Below are 23,296 nucleotides of genomic sequence, written 5' to 3'. Positions count from 1 at the left end.
TATTTGTGAATATTATTCGTATTTGTTAATTTTCATATTTTTAAACAAATTATGTTTGATCAATGAAAATATTTTGTTTTCATTACTTTCCTGGAAAGAACTGTAATTTTTTTATAAAATTAAAGGTTTATCGAGGTTCATAATATTTATCTGCAATGAACGCAACGCCACACTTGAGTTACAAGAACATTTATTTATTCGTAAACTATATTAAATCAACAAGAATTCATATTATTTTATTAAAAATATTCAGTGCATTAATTAATATTTTATATCGGAAAATAGGAAATAACTTATAATGTGTTATATTTTATGCTGGAAAATGCACCCATCGCCATTCATTATTTTAATAATAATAATAATATCCTTATATAATATAATATCCTATGACATTATTCACAAACTAAGGAGAGCATAGTACATATGAAAACCAGGCAACTGATATACTACATATACTACTTTTATTTTGAAAATACATACTTATATAGATAATTACACCCAGACTCAGGACAAACAGACATGTCCATGCACACAAATGTCTGACCTGGGTGGGACTCGAACCCACAACCTTCGGCGTATAAAGCAAGTATCTACCAACCACGCCAACCGGCCCGAATTATGTAAGGGATTGTTAATATTTCTTACAGTGTCTATGTCTATTGCTGTACTATTCGCCTTCGGGTGTGAGCTGCTCGCCCAACTAGCGTTTATATAAAAAACATTTGGCTCATAACGTGGCTTCGTTAGCTTACATATAAATGCTAAAGCTCTGTTAACGATTGGAGATTGGGAGGCTTAGTTTTATATCCATGATTATTTGGATCTTAAATTACTCCGGGCGTAAACAGAAGTCTTATAAACTCAGCACCTAACACTTTGAGTCCAAAAATCATAATAATAAATAATACCTTATAAATTTGTCTAATCCACAAATGAATTTGAAATCAGGCAACGATTTTAAGCGAAATATTATATTAGGACATATTAAATTATATTATTTATTTAATTCTAAATTCTAACGAAAGTATTTTATCCATATTATAATGCATTTGACACATATCGAGCTATGATATAATTTTCGTCTTATGGACGAAGTTCACTAGAGTAGAATGAATAACAGGAGGCTGGTCATCCTTCAGAATCTTAAACCGTTATATTAATTTACTTTGACAATAAACATAACGATTATACGAATAAATTAGTAAGGTATTTAGTAAATATTTGTAACGATCGAATTGAATGTATTCGCAATGCACCCTCGAGTCGTTTTTTTATGGATAGTATAGGCACAAATTCAAAATAAATCTGTTAATATACAAAGATCATATTAGTATTACATTATAAATTATTATGTATTAGATTCATTTCGCCCCTCCCCTCCTCTTACGACCCCGGTTCCTTCAAACGAGGCGTGAAGAGGCATCTTGCGGGCCGGCAGGGCGGGGGCGGCAGGTGCAGAACATTCTACCCGACTGTACTGGCCGTCTTCGCGTTTGGACTCTACTACCACTTACCATCAGGTGGAGTAGAGTCCAGGCAAATATAAAAAAAATATATTAAGAAGGTGAAATGAGTGTAATATATTCAATAGATTTTCATTACACTACAATTTTTCATACAGTTTTTACAGTAGAACATTTAAGTAACCAAGCCAATATCAAGGACTAGTCAACTGTATAAGAGGAAAGGAGTTATCATAGTATTACAGTTTATGCGCAAGCGCAGGTGCAATCTGTATTCAATCCAGGGGGGCGTTTTATTACTACTGAGAATTTCTTGGCACAAAAAAAAAAACCTGATCAACTTCTTATCAGCTTTGTATCAAACTTAAAACTTCGTTTATAGTAGTAAGTTCACCTATTAACCTTTAATTATATTTATACTAGAAGGGAAAAATATATATAGTAAGTATTGCTCTGTAGTAGTAGTGCTGGCTAATGGCGCAATTACATGGTACGATTATGTTCATGGAAAAACCAAATTATAAATGACACGAAAAAACCGGAAAATGTAATATGAAATAGAAACATGGCTTTGCGCGAACAGGATTACTTAGCGATACTTTGTTATGAACAAAGCACGCCATCGTACTGCACGCTGCTTGTTGGTTTTATTTTAAAGAAACACACTGTAAATCTCCAAAAAACGGTTCCGAGCTTATTTTACCACGCTGCTCCAATACTGGTTGGTGGATAAGCACGTGACAGATTTTTATTCGACACATTCAGGCTTCACAGTGTGTTTGACCGTCGAGAACGAGATGAAATATAAATGATACTGATTCAGCATTAAGACCATAATCTTCAGTTCACGTGTCTTAGCCACTGGCCCAGCTCGGTCTTATTATAATAATAATGATCGCGTTCAGATAGAGAGACGCGCCGGGAGACTTCGTTTTATAATACGTAGTGATATAAATATTGTATACAATATTGTGTGAATATTGTATACAATATTTATCATATGGTTTGCCTGCTCAGCTATGCACCTGGATTGCCAGCTTCCTACACAAGCGTAGCCTTCGTGTTTTAGTAGATGATTGCGCTTCACAATTCTATGTAGTGAATGCTGGGGTCCCCCAGGGATCTGTGCTATCTCCCACACTCTTTCTTTTGCATATCAATGATATGCTCTCCCTTGGGAACATACATTGCTATGCAGATGATAGTACAGTGCATGGTGGATACCACCGACGCGCAGTGGCTGGGCGGGCGGAAACTGAGGAGAGGCGGGAGAATCTTGTCATTGAACTCGATAGGACGTTAGAGCTCATCGCCAAATGGGGTTCTGATAATCTTGTTGAGTTTAATGCCAAGAAAACACAGGTATGCACTCTCACAGCGAAAAAGTCACCATTTTACCCTCATCCCTCCCTCTGTGGCACACCGCTGATGATACAAAGCAAAATCGCCATGCTGGGGATTGACGTTCGCTGCGACCTTAGTCCAAGGGATTACATCGAGGCTATTATAAAAACAGCTTCACTCTTCAACTTCACTCGGAGTTCTGAACAAGGTGCGGCGTTTTTTCACGCCACAACAACTGTGACTGTTATACAAAACACAGGTACGGTCTTGCGTTGAATATTGCTCGCACCTTTGGGATGGCTCCGCTAAGTACCTACTGGAGGCCTTGGACCGGTTGCAGCGACGTGCAGTACGCATTATTGGCGACGTAAAGGTCACAAACACCCTTGAACCTTTACAATTGCGTCGCGAGATAGCAGCACTGAGCGCTTTCTATCGACTGTATCACGGCGAGTGCTCTGAGGAATTATTCTCTCTAATTCCTGCTTCCCCCTTCCTTCTTAAGTCCACACGAGCTGGTTCTCGATGTCACCGCCTAACTGTGACATCAATTCCATCGCGCAGAAAGAAATTTGGCAACTCCTTTCTTTATCGCACTACCAAAAAATGGAATTCCTTACCAGCTCACGTGTTCCCCTCCTCTTACAACCCGGGTTCCTTCAAACGAGGCGTGAAGAGGCATCTTGCGGGCCGGCAAGGCGGTGACGGCTAGTACAGGACATTCTTCCCGACTGTACTGGCCGTCGTCGCGTTTGGACTCTACTACCACTTACCACCAGGTGGAGTAGAGTCATTTGCCATCCCGGACATATGAAAAAAAAAACAATAAATGTCTCAATAATTAAAAATAATAATACATATATATTTTTACACATGATTGTCTGTTCTTAAGATAGGCAACTGGTGGTAGAGCTTTGTGCGAGCTTCTGGGTAGGTACTCATCAGATATTCTACCGTTATTGTTGTGTTCTGGTTTGAAGGCTGACTGAGCCAGTGTAATTACAGGCACAAGGGACATAACATCTTAGTTCCCAATTTTTGTGGTGCATTGGTGATGTAAGCGATGGTTAACATTTCTTACAATGTCAATGTGAGCGTTGGTGACCACTTACCATCAGGTGGCCCATGTGCTCGTTCACCTTCCTATTCTATAAAGAAAAGATGCCTGCTATATAGGCAACAGCTGATGGATATACATATTTTCAAAAATAATACACCCAGACTCGGGGGGAGAATTTAACCCGAAACACTAAAGTGTCATTGCCAACTGTGCTAACGAGCAAGTCAAATGATTATGATGTATGATACTCGTACCATATATCTCATAACTGAAGGTTCTATAATATTTGTTTCGTTAATTAATTCGTATTTAATGCATAAATCGTATTTCCAACTTCAAGACTTTGTCTAAATATTTTTAAAAATGACAGAGACGCTTGTAAAAAATAACACGAAAATACACTTTTTTTTTAATTTAACCACACAGTGTGTAAAACATTTTCATCCAGCTTAACATAATTGGGAAAGCGACATGATTTATAACTGCCAACGTGCGCGCGCGCCGATTTTTAGAAAACTAACGAATATAATGTGGCGTCTTTCATTAGTGTGTGAGCTCGTACGATGAAGTAGGCGTTGGAAAATGTTTGTGTTATTATATACTGTAAATAAAAATGACACACACATATCTTAAGATACGCTTTTTTTAGTTTTTTTATATAAATATTCTTTGGAAATGTAGCAACTGTGGTATCAACGTAGATATGACATATTTTTTTTATTTTAATCGTTGATAATTAATCAGTGTAAAATATATTTAAATCTAAGTCAATCGTTCTATTTTTTGCAAAATTGAGAAAAGAAATGTTTGTTTTTATAATGGCAACATAACTTGAAATAAAAACAGCTGTACTTTTATTTGATATATTTTTTTTTATTTAAAATACAATAACAAATACTATATTGCTAGGTTTAAATCTCCTTTCATCTCGGGGGGAAGGTTAGATCTGATTTTAGCACGTTGAACCAATGCGGATACCCATGAGACAGAATTCCATTTGATACATACAACCGACGATTTTCGAGTAAGAAATGAATTTTACACAAGTGAAACACATGAAAATTCAGTGACGACTGATGGATGAATCCGTAACCTTCGGTTAAGATTCACTTAGCGATCTCGGATCAAATATTGAGGTATTGACATTTGCTCAAACAGCACATTAAATTTTCTGACACAAATAATTTCCCGCCTATTTAGATTGACAAAAAATTTAAACTCTCAAATTGAGTTTTAATTAAACTCTTCCTTTTTCTTTCATTATTTGCACTCATTCGACCATGACTGTGTTCTAATAACTATAACATATGAAAATCTTCAACAATAAAAGAAAATACAGGAAGTAAAAGCAATGAAACGATTGTGCTACCGACTGCAAGATTGAATCGCATTGCGATTGCGAATTTGCTCAGAAAATTTCATCAGCTGTTAACTATTCCCGTGGAAAAAACTATCAAGTCTGAAATGGGAACGGACGGGCCACGCGATAAAAGATGGATCATCCTCAGAACCTATGAAGGAAATACTATTGGAACCGACCAATTCATACTAGCTTATTAGTTAAGTTTGCAAGTGTAAAACTCTTAATTGAATGGAATCATAAAACGGCATTATATATATTATATACTTTGCACCAAAATTACTCAGATAAACTAGCTGAAACATATTTCAGATAATTCTTGAAGATTTGGAAAAAAACTTGCCTCAGCATGATTTTTTCTGACTTTACTGACAAGCCTTACAGGATGCAGCGTGAACCAAATAAGTTAGATGCATTACGATATAAACGTGTTAGACTGTTATTCTACCTGTACGAAGCTAGACGAGTAGTTAGTTTACTTTTATATTAGCAATCAATGTTGCAGTTTAAATACATCACTCCCTTAGTACTGTGACAGACTGACATACAATGGAAATAAGTTTAAACAATGGTTAATTAGACATGCATCACTAATAATGGGTAGCAAAAGAATGAAGTTTGCTTTAAGTGATATAAGACTTTAATTCATATGAGATAAGGCTTAATATTATTTAACATATTATAATAGTTTATTGCAGACTTGCTTGTCACTTTGTTTCTACTTCATTTTTTTTAAGTCTATATTTTGTATTACGTTTTTAAAATGACTTTATTTTAACAAAAATATACTTTATTTAAGAAGGCTTTAACAATGAGTTTTGAATTGTCATTTTACAGGATTATATAAATGTTGCCACCGGTTCGGAATGTAGATTCTACTTCAGAACCGGCGAGAAATTTAGTAGTTATTTTTTTCCAAGATTTGAAATTATTATTGGAGCTGTTAATGCATATTTATGAAACCCATTTTTTCCACTGTTCTTATTTTACCTTGGAAGCTTATCACGCTTGATTTGACGGTGACAGATAACAGCCCTGACTCGTATACCATTCAGCTGTAGCTTACTCTTTGTTGTCGATCAGTATTATACCCAAAGTATCAATTATAATTGATCCCTAATAGTTGATAAAACATGACAGTTTATACTTTTACATGATTTAGTTTTATAGAAAATCTATGTTCCAAAAATTTTTGTTTTTTGTAAAATTAATATTTGTCCGGTCATCATTTGTTAAACGAATTATGTGGAATTAATACTGTGTATAAAGATTAAAACATAATTCATAAATTTAACAAAATTTGTTTCTTAAATCATTTTTTGTTTCAAATCATTATCAACTGATAACATACTATAATATAGAACTAATTGATTCTTTAAAACCCGAAGCAAATTATGAAAATAATTAAAATGAAAAAAAAAACAATTCAAAATAACAACAAATATTAAAAGCATTAGTGTCAGTGAGTTAAATAATAGTCGTCCACGTGTAAACTAATTGGATATACCTATCATCATTAATCATCTAAAAATTATTTACGGCTGAATCAGAACTATTCCAAACTTTTCGTCCACATTTCTCTGCACCTGTCACGAGATATCAACTCTTCGTAAATAAATGACATCAACCAAATCTATATATATAATCAAGATATTTTGAGTGTTGTTAACTTTTAACACTTTGATTTGGAAGCTTGTGGGTGATAGATATGGATTTTTTTCCTCAAATAATCAAATCGTTCCCGAATTTTGCGTATGACTTTGGTTTAAATTTTCTGTTGTTTCGGTTCAAGTTGTTTTTGTTTTTCATCTGGAAGTGAAGGCACGTGTTGTACAAGATGTACAACCTACACCTATAGTTTCTTATAATCACATTAAATATTTTCGCCCCGGTTGGTCTGGTCGTTCAATTAGTAAAAAAAATCTTAGTTTTCGTTAGTTATATATAAAAATCTATCTCTAAAAGTAAAACCAAAAGTATTTATAAGACTTCTCTTGTGGATAAGGTTTGGAGCCTATTCCGCCACGTTTTAACATTCTATCAAATTTACCAAACTATTTATTAGATATGAGCAAGTACACAGTGGTGTTTGGGCCTGTAATCTTCGGTCATTATATCTATAAATTTACTGAGTTTCTTAAAAGTTCTTCTCGTTAGAATATACACTCCAAACTCGTAGTAGAGTTACATTGAATTACTCCAAGAGCCTCCTTTTTTTATAGGTAGGAACCAGCATATGGGCCACCTGATGGTAAGTGGTCACCAACGCCCATAGACATTGGCATTGTAAGAAATGTTAACCATCGCTTACATCGCCAATGCGCCACCAACATGGGGAACTAAGATGTTATGTCCGTTGTGCCTGTAATTACACTGGCTCACTCATCCTTCAAACCGGAGCACAACAATACTAAGTACTTTTATTTTGCGGTAGAATGTCTAATGAGTGAGTGGTACCTACCCAGACGAGCTTGCAAAAACCTACCACCAATAAACCACTACCACTAACCACCAGTACTTAAGTTTGATTCACGTTATCTTCAATATTTTTTTTATTTAAATATTCAAACAATTTTATTCGAAATTAAAATATCTTGACCTAAAAATAAAATACTCCTTAACCCCAAACCATTATTAGTGCTATATTTATCATGGTATAAACAATAACGTTCGTGGTACAATTTGTATACAAATTAAAGTTTAACCCATTTAGAAAATTACGAAACATCATAAATGGATCGATATTTTTTTCTTTAAAGTTAATTTGTAATAACAATTTTATAGCACCATGTGCTCATACTGAAACATTTTTGCGTTAGGAATATTTCACTCAAACGTTACATATATAACGTTGCAAAAAAATCATCCTAAAAATTAAGAGATAGAACTTCTTAAATTCCAAGAAATTATAAACATTCTTTTAAGAGCTAATCTGTAAGTTATAGTGATCACTCATATCATATGTGGCCCATTTACTAAGCTGACTTAAGTTTTAAATAAAAAAAAAATACTCTCATCGACTAACTTATCTTTCCTCAAAAAAGTTAATTTCGTTGTTCATTTGGAACATATAAGTTGTTAAGGTTTTTGTCGTCGTTTTAAATTGATTTATATTAAATTTTACACATTTTATTAGTCAATAAACGAAAGATGCACACGAAATAAATTTAAAAACAAGCAAACAAGATCTTCATGGTATCAGAATGCTTGTGCATGTTCACCAAACATCCATAGACACAGACAATGAAAGAAGAAGTGACACCAAATATTTACGCCATCAAAAGACTATAAAATTTAGGATTTAATATATTACGTTTCTTCTACTTGTTATTAACACAATCACATATATAATATCCCTCAACGAGGATTATCTCATGTATTGCTTTTGTGGGAGGTATTTATATTAAACGACTGGTCTCCGCCAGCGGCTATACTGGCATCGGGGTGGGCGCGGATTTGTTAGATATCCTGTGTCGTTTTCTGTACCGTAACAGCCTGTGAATGTCCCACTGCTGGGCTAAAGGCCTCCTCTCCTCTTTTTGAGGAGAAGGTTTGGAGCTTATTCCACCACGCTGCTCCAATGCGGGTTGGTGGAATACACATGTGGCAGAATTTCAGTGAAATTTGACACATGCAGGTTTCCTCACGATGTTTTCCTTCACCGTAAAGCACGAGATGAATTATAATCACAAATTAAGCACATGAAAATTCAGTGGTGCTTGCCCGGGTTTGAACCCACGATCATCGGTTAAGATTCACATGTTCTTACCACTGGGCCATCTCGGCTTATCTCGTTTTCTGTACTTCTGATAAATTTTATGAAAAAATCATGATTGTTTAGTATAGATGTAAAAGCGTAACAAATAAATAAACAAACAAACTTTCGCAGTTATGATAATAGTAAGGACATATGTTTTATACGTCTGCGTGCTAAAGGTAACTGTACTAATGTTCGGAAAGACGATAGACCTTGGGAATAAAATGATCGTCTCTTGACCGTTTCACATAAAAAATTTAATGATTACATAGTTAGATAAAAAAGCCTATGTATTTCGGTACTTCTCTGGCGTTTTTTAGAATTGTTGATAGATTTTTGACAGTCATTGAGTGTAATGCTTTGAATAAATATAAACTTTGATTTGGAAATCATCAATTAATCAATCAAGTCTATACTTTTTTACATATATGCGCATTTATCATAACTCACTGGAGGTATAGCGTTGTGCAAGCTTGTCTGGGTACGTACCAACCAATAATCAGATATTGTACCGCAAAACAGCAATACTTGGTATTGTTGTGTTCCGGTTTGAAGGGTGAGTGAGCCAGTATAATTACAGGCACGAGGGACATAACATCTTAATTTCCGAAGTTGGTGGCGCATTGGTGATGAAAGCGATGGTTAACATTTCTTACAATGTCTATGGGCTTTGATCACCACTGACCATCAGGTGGCCCATATGCTCGTCCGCCTTCCTATTCTATAAAAAAAAAACTGGATATATGTCTGTAACCTTAATTTCTTCAGACTAATTCATATTTTCTTATTATACACACATCATCATATAATCTTTTACCAGTTCTTTTCAGGTCTTGACGTTTATTTTCCAATAAGATGGTAGTTTTTTATATAATTAATTGTGAATAATGCTTCTTGAGCGGTAACAGTCCTATATTCAATAAGGATTTGGATCAGAAGGCGGCGAAGTATATAAGCGTACCATTGAAGAAGAAAATGTTTCCGAAATGTAAACAACGTCCAATCCAACATAGCCTCATATTGTATTCAATATAATATGTATTATTCAGAATAAAAAGTATGTCCCAACGAACATTTCTATTCATCGCAAGACTTTAATATCCACCACACAAGTCGCTTGTATTCCAGAAATTCCATCCGTCTGGATTCCAACAATGAATAGAACGAAAATATTGCGATGGAATGGAAAATTCCATTCGAATATAGCTTTCGAGTAATAGATTCCTGGGTATGGGGCATTTCTTTTATAAATTTTCATTATTTTTATAACTGAATGGAACTATGTATTGCTTTTGAAATATTTCTTTTTTTTTCTTTCATATGTTTCAATATTTCTTTGTATTATTAAATAGTAATTTTAGAAATAGACGATGTAGGCTCATAATATATTTCATTGGGTCCTTTGGGTTATTTGGTTATATCTAGCTTATTTTATGTTTTTTTGGAATGTAGCTCTGTATCGCATAGTACTTTCTAGATCCTTGTCTCAAGAGAGCTAGACCTTAGAGAATAAGCCTTCAATCATCAAATCACTTATGATTGTGTGTGCATTAGTTTGTTTAAATGCATGTAGGTGTATTAGTACAGTATTTTTAAAATATAATTACATATTACCTAAAATTAATTAGTATTCGTTCATTTATTAATTTTTCTTTTTATATACGTAATGTCCCTCAAACAACGTTTTTCTGGGTGTCTCAACGACATTTTTTTTTGGTTATTTTATTTTGTTTCAAATTAAATATTTTGTATATTAGGCGATGTATTTAGGCACCACTTTTTATTCATATTCCGTTTATTATACACTCAATATGCCGCCTAACACGGGATCTAAGGTGATTACCCAATGTAATAAAGTACAACAATATATGCAAGAATATTCATGGAAATACAATTCTAAGAATGTCGTACAAAATATTAAATACGTCACGTCATACACAAATAATGAGTAAATGTCGCCAATGAGAATGAATAATGCGTATATTTAGTCAATTTTCCAGTAAAGTCAAATAAGATTATTAATATCAAACGTGTTTTTTTTCAAAACGACACCGATTTTTGAACCTATATAATACATTAGTCCTAACTGATATTATAAATACAATAGTAAGATTACTTAATAATTTATTATCCCTTTCACGTCTTACCTACTAAACCTAAAAGGACTTAGGGTACCTCGCACCCCCCCCAAGAGGGTGAAGCGCGGGAGGCAACTAGTTTATTACAAATGTGACATTTTTATTAGTTGTATAAAAGTGGTACAAAAATTCTAAAGTGCTAGCTAGTTAATTATTACTACCAAACATGAACTTGGCTATTAAAAAATAAATTTAAGCAGTGTCCACTAATACCTGAGTGACTTAACTTAAGCTAAATTATTTACTTAAAATTATTTTTAGTACAAAAAATCAATGTTACTATTTTTTATTACATTATATGGTGGGGTGAGCGAACCAGTGTATTTAGTGAAAGAAGCATAACAATTACGTCTTTTATAACCTTCTTGACATTAGCATTATGTTTTTTTACAAACATTTAAATGCCAATGCCTAAAGGAAATAAGAGTTTTTTTTATAGAATAGGAAGGCGGACGAGCATATGGACCACCTGATGGAAAGTGGTCACCAACGCCCTTAGACATTGGCTTTGTAAGAAATGTCAACCACATATCCAATGCGCCACCAACCTTGGGAACTAAGATTTTATGTCCCTTGTGCCTGTAAATACACTGGCTCACTCACCCTTCAAACCGGAACACAACAATACCAAGTACTACTGTTTTGCGGTAGAATATCTGATGAGTGGGTGGTACCTACCCAGACGAGCTTGCACAAAGCCCTACCACCAGTATAGTTTAAAATAAAGTGGCTTGCGCACACTTCTCAATGAAATCTATTAAAAATCTGATGAAAATGAAATTTATGCATGACCTTGGATTTATAATGAACCCAAGGCAAATACAACTATCAAAATTTATTTATAAACAAAACAAAATACTTTACACGACAAATATATACAAATCGAGAACTTCATATTTTGAAGGTTAAAAAATGAAAAACACTGTGTCAGAAACGTTTCACATTTAACGTTACATATAGAACGTTGCACTCAAGTTTATACTTGATTTTTTAATCGTATTGTAACCATAGAAGTTTAACAATAAGCCTAAATAATGTTTTATATGAATATAAAATAAATAAGCTCATACATTTATTTAATCGACGCGTATTTAATAACGCTTATATAAACATAGAGGAAAGCTAATTATTAACGATTGAATGCAATGAAGAGATCTTAATATTTCCATCGCGTACGAAAACGATTTGTTATTATCCATGGCTATTCACGTTTCCATAACGATCGGACACATGTGAACATTTTAGCGAAGCAGAAGCGATACCATTGAGAGCTATTTAAATAAAAAAAATAAAGAAGTCGTGGCTCGTCTGGATGGCGTGAAGTTTCTTAAGCTATATACATATAGTATGTTTTAAATAATAGTCATAATTAACAACGTCTGAAAGTAATTAAATGAAAAGAAAACAATAAATGAAGTAATGGTAATAACTAATATTATCTATACAAATAAATACATTTTAAGTGTATGTCTGTGATTTCAAAATAACTGCCTTTTTATTTTAATATATATATATATATATATTTATTTATTTTTTATATGCTGGGACATTTTTCACACACGGCCATCTGATCCCAAATTAAGCTTGTACTATGGAAACCAGACAACTGATATACTACATATACTATTTTTCTTTTGTAAATACATACTTACATACATAATTACACTTAGACTCAGGACAAAAAAACATATTCATGCACACAAATATACACCTGGGTGGGAATCGAACCCACAACTTTCGTCGTGAAAGGCAAGCATACACCAACCACGCCAACCGGCTCGTCATATAATTATATTTTAATATGGCTATTAGTTACCAAATCAAAAGCAACCATTATTTTATTAGACTGTCGCTGGTACGTAATATATAATTTAAATGTATATTTCGATTAGGCGTTTCATGTTTTACAATAGCAGATTTTAAAAGATTTGCGGCACAAAAAGAATTCACGCTGGTGAAGCGCGGGTTTCGCAAGTATATAGTATAACACTTACTATACTTATATATTGACGCACTTGTAAATGCAGAAACACGCATGCTATAACAAAATTTTCGTGTCGTTCAATATCTTATACTTTTTTCGGCCTCATTCGCCAACTGCAGGGTGTGAAAGAGTGATAAGGAACTTCAGTTCACAATGTATACGACTGCACGGGTTATTTATTTTATTTTATTTTTTTTATATTCGCCGGGAGGGCAAATGACTCTACTCCACCTGATGGTAAGTGGTAGTAGAGTCCAAACGCGACGACGGCCAGTACAGACGGGAAAAACGATCTGCACTAGCCGCCTTCGCCTTGCCGGCCCGCAAGATGCCTCTTCACGCCTCGTTTGAACTATTTATGATGTAACTCATCATTACTAAACACCCAATAAAGTCAAGTAAATAACAAATACTTGGAAATTATACTCAAAAACAAAAATTTTTTTTATTCAAATAGACTTTTACAAGTACTTATCGTCAAGTGGCGCCACCGTTCATACGTCGTTCGTACCGCCGTTTCGGAATGTGAATTCTACCGGAAAGAACCAGACAGAAAATCAATTGTTAATCTTTTTTTTCTCTTGAATTTTCAAACTGTCAATAAATAAACCCGATTTATAAATTTCCAAACAAAAAAAAATATGTTTGTCTCTTTTCTACTTGAAATCGAAATAACCAATCTTTGTCACAATTAAAGATCACTAAATAAATAATCATACATTACTGTTATAGCGCAGAGTGCGCGCTATACTCGTGATAGATAGCCGACCTGAATCGGACGTTATATCGTTTTTGCCGGTGACACATTGTCACGAAGGTTAGCGATCTTGTCATCAAGCCAATAGCCATAAATAGCGCGATTTGTCTCGCATTATACTGCCGCTCTTGTGCTATTGGCCCTAACTGATTTAATTATGTATATAGTATAACACACTGCCCTACTTTAAACAAAAAATATATATTTTTGTTTTTATTCACATACACACACACACAACCACACACAACTTACATGGAATAAGGCTACTGTTATCTGATGTAAGTGCCTTATCAGTCTGGTTTCATCTATTAAAGACATTTTGCACACACTTCTGTACTATAAAATAAGTATTCTACTCTACATTTTTCTGATGATAATAATTCGGACATATTTACGACAAGAAGCTCCATCTTTTCTATAGTAGCACTCATTATGTATATAAAACATCGAGTCTTAATCATTATGATTTATCGATCACAACCACCGATATCAATCATTATCAGTGGTTAGAACGAGTGAATCTTAACCGATGATCGTGAGTTATATATATATATAATTCATCTCGTGCTTGACGGCGAAAGAAAACATTGCGAGGAAACTTTCATGTGTTAAATTTCACTGGAATTCTGCCACATGTGTATTCCACCAACCCGCATTGGAGTAGCGTGGTGGAATAAGCTGCAAACCTCTTCAAAAAAAGAGAGGAGGCCTTAACCCAGCAGTGGGACTCATATGCTTTTACTGTTATCACTATCACAAAAATAGAAACTTAATGTGACCTATATTAGTGTTTATGGTTTTAACTTACTAAAAAAGAAGGTTCGAGAAAGAAATTTACTTTTAAAATAGTTTTTTTTGTATTTCAAAATACGATACGAAATAGTAGTAATATTCCACAAAAATCACTCGAAAGTCTCCGACGAAATACGGGTTTTATCTGAGCGACCCGAACAAAAGGTGCCGTTCATTTTGTTCAACAGAACGGCTGAGTCTTCAAAAGTTAGTAAAAATCTAAATTTTTCTTTTGGCTTTATCACTTTATAATACTTGTATCAATTAAATTTATACGCTTCCGTAATTTTTTATAATGAATATCAAATTATGTAAAAACTGGTTCTTGCCCGCGGCTTCGCACCCGCGTTAGGGGTTAGAAGGTTATGGGGGAGGTTTTAGGTACTATATTTCATTTCCTGTACTTCTGAGAACGTGTTTGGAAAATTTCATCATAATCGGTTGGGTAGTTAAGAAGTTAAAACTTTACAAACAAACTCACTTTCACATTTAGATTAGTAAGGATTAAGGTCTGTTATTAATTTTATGGTATTGAACTGAACTATAAGAAATAAGAGGAAAAAAAACAGTAAACAAATTATTTTTGCAAAATAGGACATAAGTCAGATTATTTTTTCTGAGATGTCATAGTCGCCCGAGTGAACATCTTTAACATATTGTGCATAATTTGTGCTTAAAATTAACCGAGTGTTATTCACCTTCGTTTTTTTTTATGTTATAGGTAGGCGGACGGGCAAATGGGCAACTTGATATTAAGTTGTTACCACCGCCCATAAACAATGGCGCTGTAAGAAATCTTAAACATTAATTACATCGCCAATGCACCACCAACCTTAGGAACTATGGTGGTTTGCCCTTGCGCGTGTTGTGCCTGAGCCATTTCCACTGGCTCACTCGCCCTTTAAAATGAAACGCAACTAAGTATTGATGTTAAGATAGATAAAAATAACCAGTATCTAGCCAGATGTACCTATATTACAAAGCCTTACAAAATAAATATGCTATTTATGTAGCATATTTATTAATTATCATTTTACATAACTAAAAATACTTTAAATTATTAAACAAAATAAAAAAAAGAGATAACGTTATATTTTTTCATCACATCGCAGACACTTTTCATAATAAATACACCCAAAAAACTTTGCTATAATTTTCTAGTATGCGTGTTCAGAGATAATAACAAAGCATCGCGTGTGCCTAAATGTAATCTGTAAGTTTATACTAGCCCAAATTCAGCCGTGCTTGATTATGAAGCGAGCTATGTTCATAGTCGATGATTGAAAATGTCATTAATCGGTTGAGGAAAATCTCAATGGTTTGTTCTTTGATCAATTCCAATTGAAACTGATATTAAATTGAAGGGAAAATAAACATAAGTGAGAACTAGTTATTATTTCACCGCTAGTTTAAAATCTTCTGCTACAGAAGAGCTTCAAAGCGTATCCACCACGCTACTCCAAGATGGAGATAAACATGATATACATGTGTATTTTTTCCGACACATGCTCTGCAAGCTTTGAAGATGAAATGACAATATAAGCACATATTAGGACCCTATCTTATTAGAACGCCATGGTTGCGCTATCGTGGTGCCTTAAGCTACTAAGCGAGAAACAGATCTATATATGTTAATGGTTGCGCCCACCATACAAATGAACACAATTTGTTGTTGGTGAAAACTGTGGCGTGGCCATGGTGTTCTTATAAGATAGAGCTCTTAATCACAACAACAACAACAGCGACAACCGTTGAAAATTCGCCTGATGCAAATGCTCTCCGGGCACGGGTACTTTGGAAGATATTTGTGGAAAATGGCTGGGAGGAACCTAACCCCAATTATTCACACCTGCAAAGCAAATAAGTACACAGCATTACACACGCTAAAGTAATTTCCAGCATGGGAAGAGCCACGGCAAAGGTTGGTCATAGTATCAATTAATCGGTGGAAACCTATCGCATAGATCATTCATTCAAGCCGTGGTGAGGTCCATACATGGCAGTTAAAAGTCTTGGAAAGCTATGCTAACCTGTGAGACCGTAATCGCGCAAAAAGAAATGGTAGAAAAGGACAGGCAGGGCGATTCTCTGGAAGTACCGATAAGGCGTAGGAGAGTAGGGTGCAATCGGCGCAATAACGCCATTTTCTTACCTCAATTAAGAATACTTTCGAGCATTGAAAAAAGGGGAGCTTACTGCCCGAAAAAAAGGGGCCCCATGGGATGAAAGCGTGCCAATTCCAACAAGCATGTTGCCAAAAATAAAATTAAATAAAATAGGAGTTTATCCAACCCGCATTTGAGCAGCGTGGTGGAATAAGCTCCAAGCCTTCTCCTCAAAAGAGAGAGGAGGCCTAGGCCCAGCAATGGGACATTAACAGACTATTACTGCTCACCGCTCCAATAAAGGGTTCTTTGAATGAACAACCGCTGGAGGAGTCGCGGATGAATACGCAAGTGTACCCGTAACTTCGAGAGTGAACGTGGTGGTTTTAGTCGGAGTCCAACATAACCCTTTATCATCATCATCTAGGGTAGAGGGTATCCATGCGAATTTCACCACGTAAAAAGGGCCCTTAATCACATCAATGGCGCTTGCCCTAGCAATGACCTTAAATAGACCAAGTACCAAATTTTTAAACCACTAGTCAACCTTGTTCTAAAACAAACAAACGAAAATCTATTTATTTTTAATTTTAAATTATAGCAGTTTGGTGCTATATATAAGCCTTATTAATGTCTTAACCTATATTATAAATTGAATGGATTTAATAATAGCCCTTTAAGGAGACATTAAACTGCGCCATGGGATCATTTATCGATTATTGCGCTACCTCGGAATATCCGTAGGGACTGAGTCGAGAAGAAATCGGTTCTATTTTATGTATATTTAGCTTATACTAGTAATCGCCTGAGGTTTTGCCTACAGTTTTGCCTGCGTTTTAGAAAGAGAAGAGTGTGTATATTACTAAAAAAAAGTCAAACAACTATCTTGTGAGTTTTGTGCACATTCGTATATTCGATAGATGTTACTTATTAGTTTGACGACTTATTTATTTACTTGACGAGCCGGTTGGCATGGTTGGTGGATGCTTGCCTTTCACGCCGAAGGTTGTGGATTGAATTACCACCCAGGACAGATATTAATGTGCATGAACATGTCTGTTTGTCCTGAGTCTGGGTGTAATTATCTATATAAGTACTTATTTACAAAAGAAAAATAGTATATGTAGTATATCAGTTGTCTGGTATTCATAGTACAAGCTCGGTACAAGCTTAATTTGGTATCAGATGGCTGCGTGAGATAAATTTCCCAGGATATTATTATTATTACTTATTTGTTTCGCACAAACAAGTGTTACTTTCGCATTTATAATAGTATTATAGCTTTAATAGCTTTGTTTACAGAGTAAGGACAAAATAAAACTTTATTATCAGAACATTATTCAATTTTGTATAATTCCTGGTATCATATTTTAAGCTGGATAGCTTATAAAGAAAACTCCATGAGAATCAAAAGCATCCTCCATACTTAATATACAGAAGCATGTTGTCTAAATTCCTTCACAACAGAGCATAGAGAGTATACCTGTCTTTGAGTTCTTGAGCGCACACATACCTGCGCAGTTGGTTAGACTCCTTAAAGGATGGCTAACATGACTTTAGTCTTCCGCCAACAACATATAACATACATCATTCAATGGCCGTTTTAAAGTGGCCGATTTCGGCCACGGCGGCCAATCTCAAGAGAAATTAGCCAACTACGCAGGAGAGATTATAGCGCAAGTGTGTGCGCAAACACAGGTGCACTCTCTATTCCCTAACTCTCATAATCCGATGGGACGGCAATCCGAAACGACCGGAAGCAGTTCAGGCGCAGTTCCTAGACAGGATATATATACAAGACATATTTTAAGCATATCAGACATAACATTTGCGCATTAGCGATTTCAGGAACGGTTTATATTTCTAAAAGCACCAATGTCCTCCCTCCACTTGCGTTCATGACTCTGACTGACTATTTAACATCAAGCCCATGTTATATAAAAAATGCTTAGCTTAATAAAAACACATTAGATGAATTAAAACAACTTTAATACGGTAAATAATATTATAAATTCTATCTATATATATCTTATTTCTGTTCGAGGCAAGCGATGCCGAAGAAAGGTTTAGTTTACAAAAATATATTCACATTTTTTATATTTTCAAAGAGAACGTCTTATAATATCGGAGAGTAAATTAAAATTTTCTCCGATAATATCGTCGCTAAGCACAACTAGACGATAATAGAAAAACTAAGTATATAATGAGTACTCTATTATATAAATTTGTTATATATATAATAATAACTTGTAAGTTATCGGTGTCTATTTACAATAGCAATTATTGTGAGAAATATAACTAGTTTTATTTTATTCTTGCCGAAGTAGTCCAGTGGTCAGAAGACGTGAATTTTTATCGAAGGTAGCAGGTTCCAATCCGGGTAGGCACCATTGAACTTTCATGTGCTCAGCGTTAAAGTATTAAATCGCAAGGAAACCTGTGTTGGTTGAAAATCTAACATAAGTTTATCAAACAAACTGCATTGGAGGAGCGTGGTAGAAAAAATTTAAAAAGTTTTTTCGTCGAGCAATTCTCAGTAGCACCCTAAAGCTTGTACCGTGCTTTGAACGTGAACCAATTGTTTCTTAAATATTGCTGAACTGTTCCCGGACGTCGCCACAACAGATTATAATGGTTAGAGAATAGTAAGTGCATCTGTCTTTGCTTATTTGTCTTCTATACGTCCCGCGCAGTTGGCTAGGCACTCTTGAGAATAAGCGCCGAAGTGCCCTCATGGCATACGAACCAGCCTTACACCCAAATCATGCCATATATGTTCATCAAAAACGTTTTGTTTAAATATTCAGTGTCACACAATATAATAAATACTAAGTTAATATTAAATTCCCTTTTTAAACATTACCTGCAGAACCACCTAGTCCTTTGTAGTTTGTTTTTGGAAACGTTTATTTTTTATTGCAAGTTTTTTGATTTCGTTAAATAAAATGTTTATTTTTTTGTTTCAGATTCTGTCAAAGGATTACCTTCAAATATCGGGTTTGTATAAAAGATAACCATAAAAGAAAACAATTTTTAACCATAATTTTCTCCATCACGATTTCATCAAAATTGATTCATCATCAATATATTTACCTGATTTTGATACATCTCAGTTAGATGTTCTTTTATATATTATGTAGATAATATTACATTCCATTTTAACACCTTCGTTGGTTATCCCATAAACATTAGCTTACTTACTGACATATCAATGGCCAGCCCAAACTACTGGAGCTAGTATCATGAAAATTTGCATACGGGTTCCTTTAACATAGTGCACTAGCACTAAGGATAGATTTTAAAAAAATATCCCTGAAGGTAGTGGCGTGATAAAGGCGTTGAAAAATGTATGAATATACTTCATTTTTGAAGAAACAGGTATAGAAATTGTTATTTGTGTTTGGCGAGCGAACGGGTAAAGCGCCAGTCATTTAATAGATACGCAACTATAAATACGGGATAATAGCATAAAACTAAATTATAAGTATTAATATAACTAACGTTGATATAAAACACGAATTCCTGTATTGTTATGTCTGTTTAATTTATTTTCGTAAACAATTATCCAATACAGCGCGCTGTCTATATTATACGCTTTAGTAATGGCAAACAGTTTATGGTAATTCAATAGGATAATTTACGCTAGTACCAATAATAACTGCATATAATTTCAACTCAATTGAATAAACGATACAAGAGCATATAGTAACAGTAACAGTTGGTTTTATATAATGCTAGCAGCCCACCCTGACTTCGCCCGGATTGAACAATTATCTTAGTTTATATTGTATAGGAAAATTTTTGATACCTCGGGTTATTTTCGTAGGGATTTCTATTTTTTTTTAAATAAAATAATCGATGATAATGGAGCTTTTTGTAGGTGAAATAGTTTTTAAAAACGGTTTAGTAGTAAATGTAAGGCCCCAGACCCGGAGGTCCTGGGTTCAAATCCCAAGTCGGGCCAATAAGAAGTTATTGAGATTTTCTGTCGAGAATTCTCAATAGCAGCCCGGTGTCTGGAAGTTGGAAGTGTGTACACTCCCGTGCCTCGGAAAGCACGCAAAGCGGTTGGTACTGCGACTGAACTCTTTTCGGCCCTGTCGGATTCCCGTCCCAACGGATTATGAGAGTTATGCAATAGAGAGGACACCTGTATTTGTGCACACCCTTGTGCACTATAATATGCTCTACGCAGCTGGCTAATCTCTCTTGAGATTGGCTGCCGAGTCCGAAATCGGAATGGATGACTATAGATAAAACATATGATATAATAAATTTACAAAGGAATTGTTTATATTAAAGCCTTAAAGTAAGCTTTAAGTATATAGAAATTCGCTTCAGCTTGACAACTGAGTAAAAAAGTTATAACACATAACGTGCCATAATTTTGCTCATTAAATTTCACAACAATTCCATGGTAATCAGTTAAACCGTTTTAAAGTTAATAATCTTTTACTTGAAACTCACACGTGGGCACCGAATACGGAAACTAGTAAATAAATGTATCTTTTAGTATCTCGATAAATGTAAGTATTATCTAAATATCCCACGGGACACTGTAATACTATATTTAACAACACGCTCACGTGCAGTATCGCGTTAATCCTCGTAGCTTAATAAATAACGCAATAGTGTAATAGTAAGCCATAAGGCTATTCCCACGCAATAAGGCCGACCTCTATAACGTTAAACGGACCGTTTTAACTGAACAAATCAATACAATTTATCTTTAAACTAACGTTAATGCTTTTATCAGGCTATATTATAGTCGTATAATAATGAAAGTGGAAACATATTAGCTTGCATGACATATATAATATATTAATTATATGGATCGTATCGTTTAGCTTACTAGCTCATTGTATAAAAACGCAATTTATTACTCAATAGCGATAGATGGCGTTGATTGAATATGTCACATTCCTGAATCGCACTGTCTATATTCGCTGTTGGGTATATATAGTGTGGATGTAATTATTCTAGTGATCAAATAAATTCTAGTTGTGGGAAGAGTGGAAAGCATTTCGCTTGTTTCATATACCATTTGATCCCCGATACTAAATTGGCGTAAACACTCATTTTTTAAAGCGATATATAACAGACAGGCTTCAAATTGGGTCATCTGATGTTAATTGGTAATGGCCCATAGGCGCTGTGAAAAATATTTACAATTCCTCACATCGTCAACACGCCAATAACCTTGGGAACTGATATGTCATTTCTCATTTACTCTGAAGTCGTCTGACTCACTCAGCCTTCAAAGAAGAACACAAGAATATTGATCATTGTTTTTTGTCGGTAGAATAACTGGATTTCTATAATCTTACGTTAGAATTAACATGAACCAACGAATGGGTCTTCTTCCTAATTAATAAAGAATCGAGACAACATAGTCACCACCATAATCAAATGAATAGTCGAGATGCAAAAGGATTTGTAAAGCTTCATCCACATCTGTGAAACCAATTAATGCTTGCTCTTATATAACTTAATCTCAAATTAAATTCAATTAAAAAAAGTAGGAATATTAGTTAAAGACCAATCAAAAAGACGTAATATTCAACCAAAGATTAACTAAAAAAACTGAACTGTGGGCCTAAAAAATTTGAAAAAAAGTAATTTGATTTGCAGAAATGTGATGTGTGTGATCACTATAGTTATTTTCACTTTAAATATAATCCTCCCTCCCGATTTCAACGGCGTCCTAAGCCGAACACACCCTTAGGACGTCCGTCTCTCTTGAGCCCTCGTGTGGCTCCCAACATCTGGCTGAGTTCAACTCGCCCATTCCGCCCGGTGACGCTGTAGAGGCCAGTAGGGCCGGCCAACAGTATTACACAAACCGAAAAAAAAAACTTTAAATATAGTAAAAATATTATCTACAAACTATTAAGAACAGTTAGTAGCGCTTTGTTCAAGCCCATCTGGATAAGTATCACCCATTCATCACGTATTCTACCGCCGTATTATTCTGTTCCGGTTGTAATGTTGAGTGAAACATTTGTAACTACAGGTACAAGGTACATAATATTTAGTACCCAAGGTTGATGGCCCATAGGTGATGACCAGTTTTTTTATAGAGAATATGTAGGCAAACGAGCATATGGGCCATCCGATAGTAAGTGGTCACCAATACCCAGACACTGGCATTGTAAGAAATGATAACCACCGCTTACATCACCAATGCGCCACCAACCTTGTGAAGTTAGATGTACTTACAATGGCATACTCATCCTCAAACCGGAATAATACCAAGTTTTGCTGTTTTGCGATATATGATGAGTAGGTGGTACTTTCCCAGACAAGCTTGTACAAAGCTCTACCACCAGTAAAGACTATTCGTTAGAATGGTTAATATCTGTTACGGTCCCAACAAATACCTATGGGTGGTGATGACCACTTATCATCCGGCGTCCCTTTGCTGGCAAAATATTTTATAAAAAAAATAGCATCTCGGAATATACATGATCGGGCACAAGACATGTTGAATGTCCGTGAGAAATAGCAGGCGGTAACAAATCAATAACTGTACTTAT

At 34.8% G+C, this 23,296-nt stretch overlaps 1 protein-coding gene across 1 annotated transcript in view; it reads left to right on the top strand.

Moving 5' to 3' along the window:
- Positions 1-23,296, top strand: part of LOC126778216 (octopamine receptor beta-2R) — a 208,033-nt gene that overhangs the window by 135,962 nt on the left and 48,775 nt on the right. The window contains exon 3 of the mRNA XM_050501692.1: positions 19,727-19,757. The gene's annotated coding sequence lies outside the window, so the exon portion shown is untranslated. The remainder of the gene's footprint in view (positions 1-19,726; positions 19,758-23,296) is intronic.

This window comes from Nymphalis io, chromosome 25, assembly GCF_905147045.1.
Source record: "Nymphalis io chromosome 25, ilAglIoxx1.1, whole genome shotgun sequence".
Classification (NCBI taxonomy): Eukaryota; Metazoa; Arthropoda; class Insecta; order Lepidoptera; family Nymphalidae; genus Nymphalis; species Nymphalis io.
The sequence above is the reverse complement of the archived record's forward strand: the minus strand, read 5'-3'. Positions and strand labels throughout refer to the sequence as shown.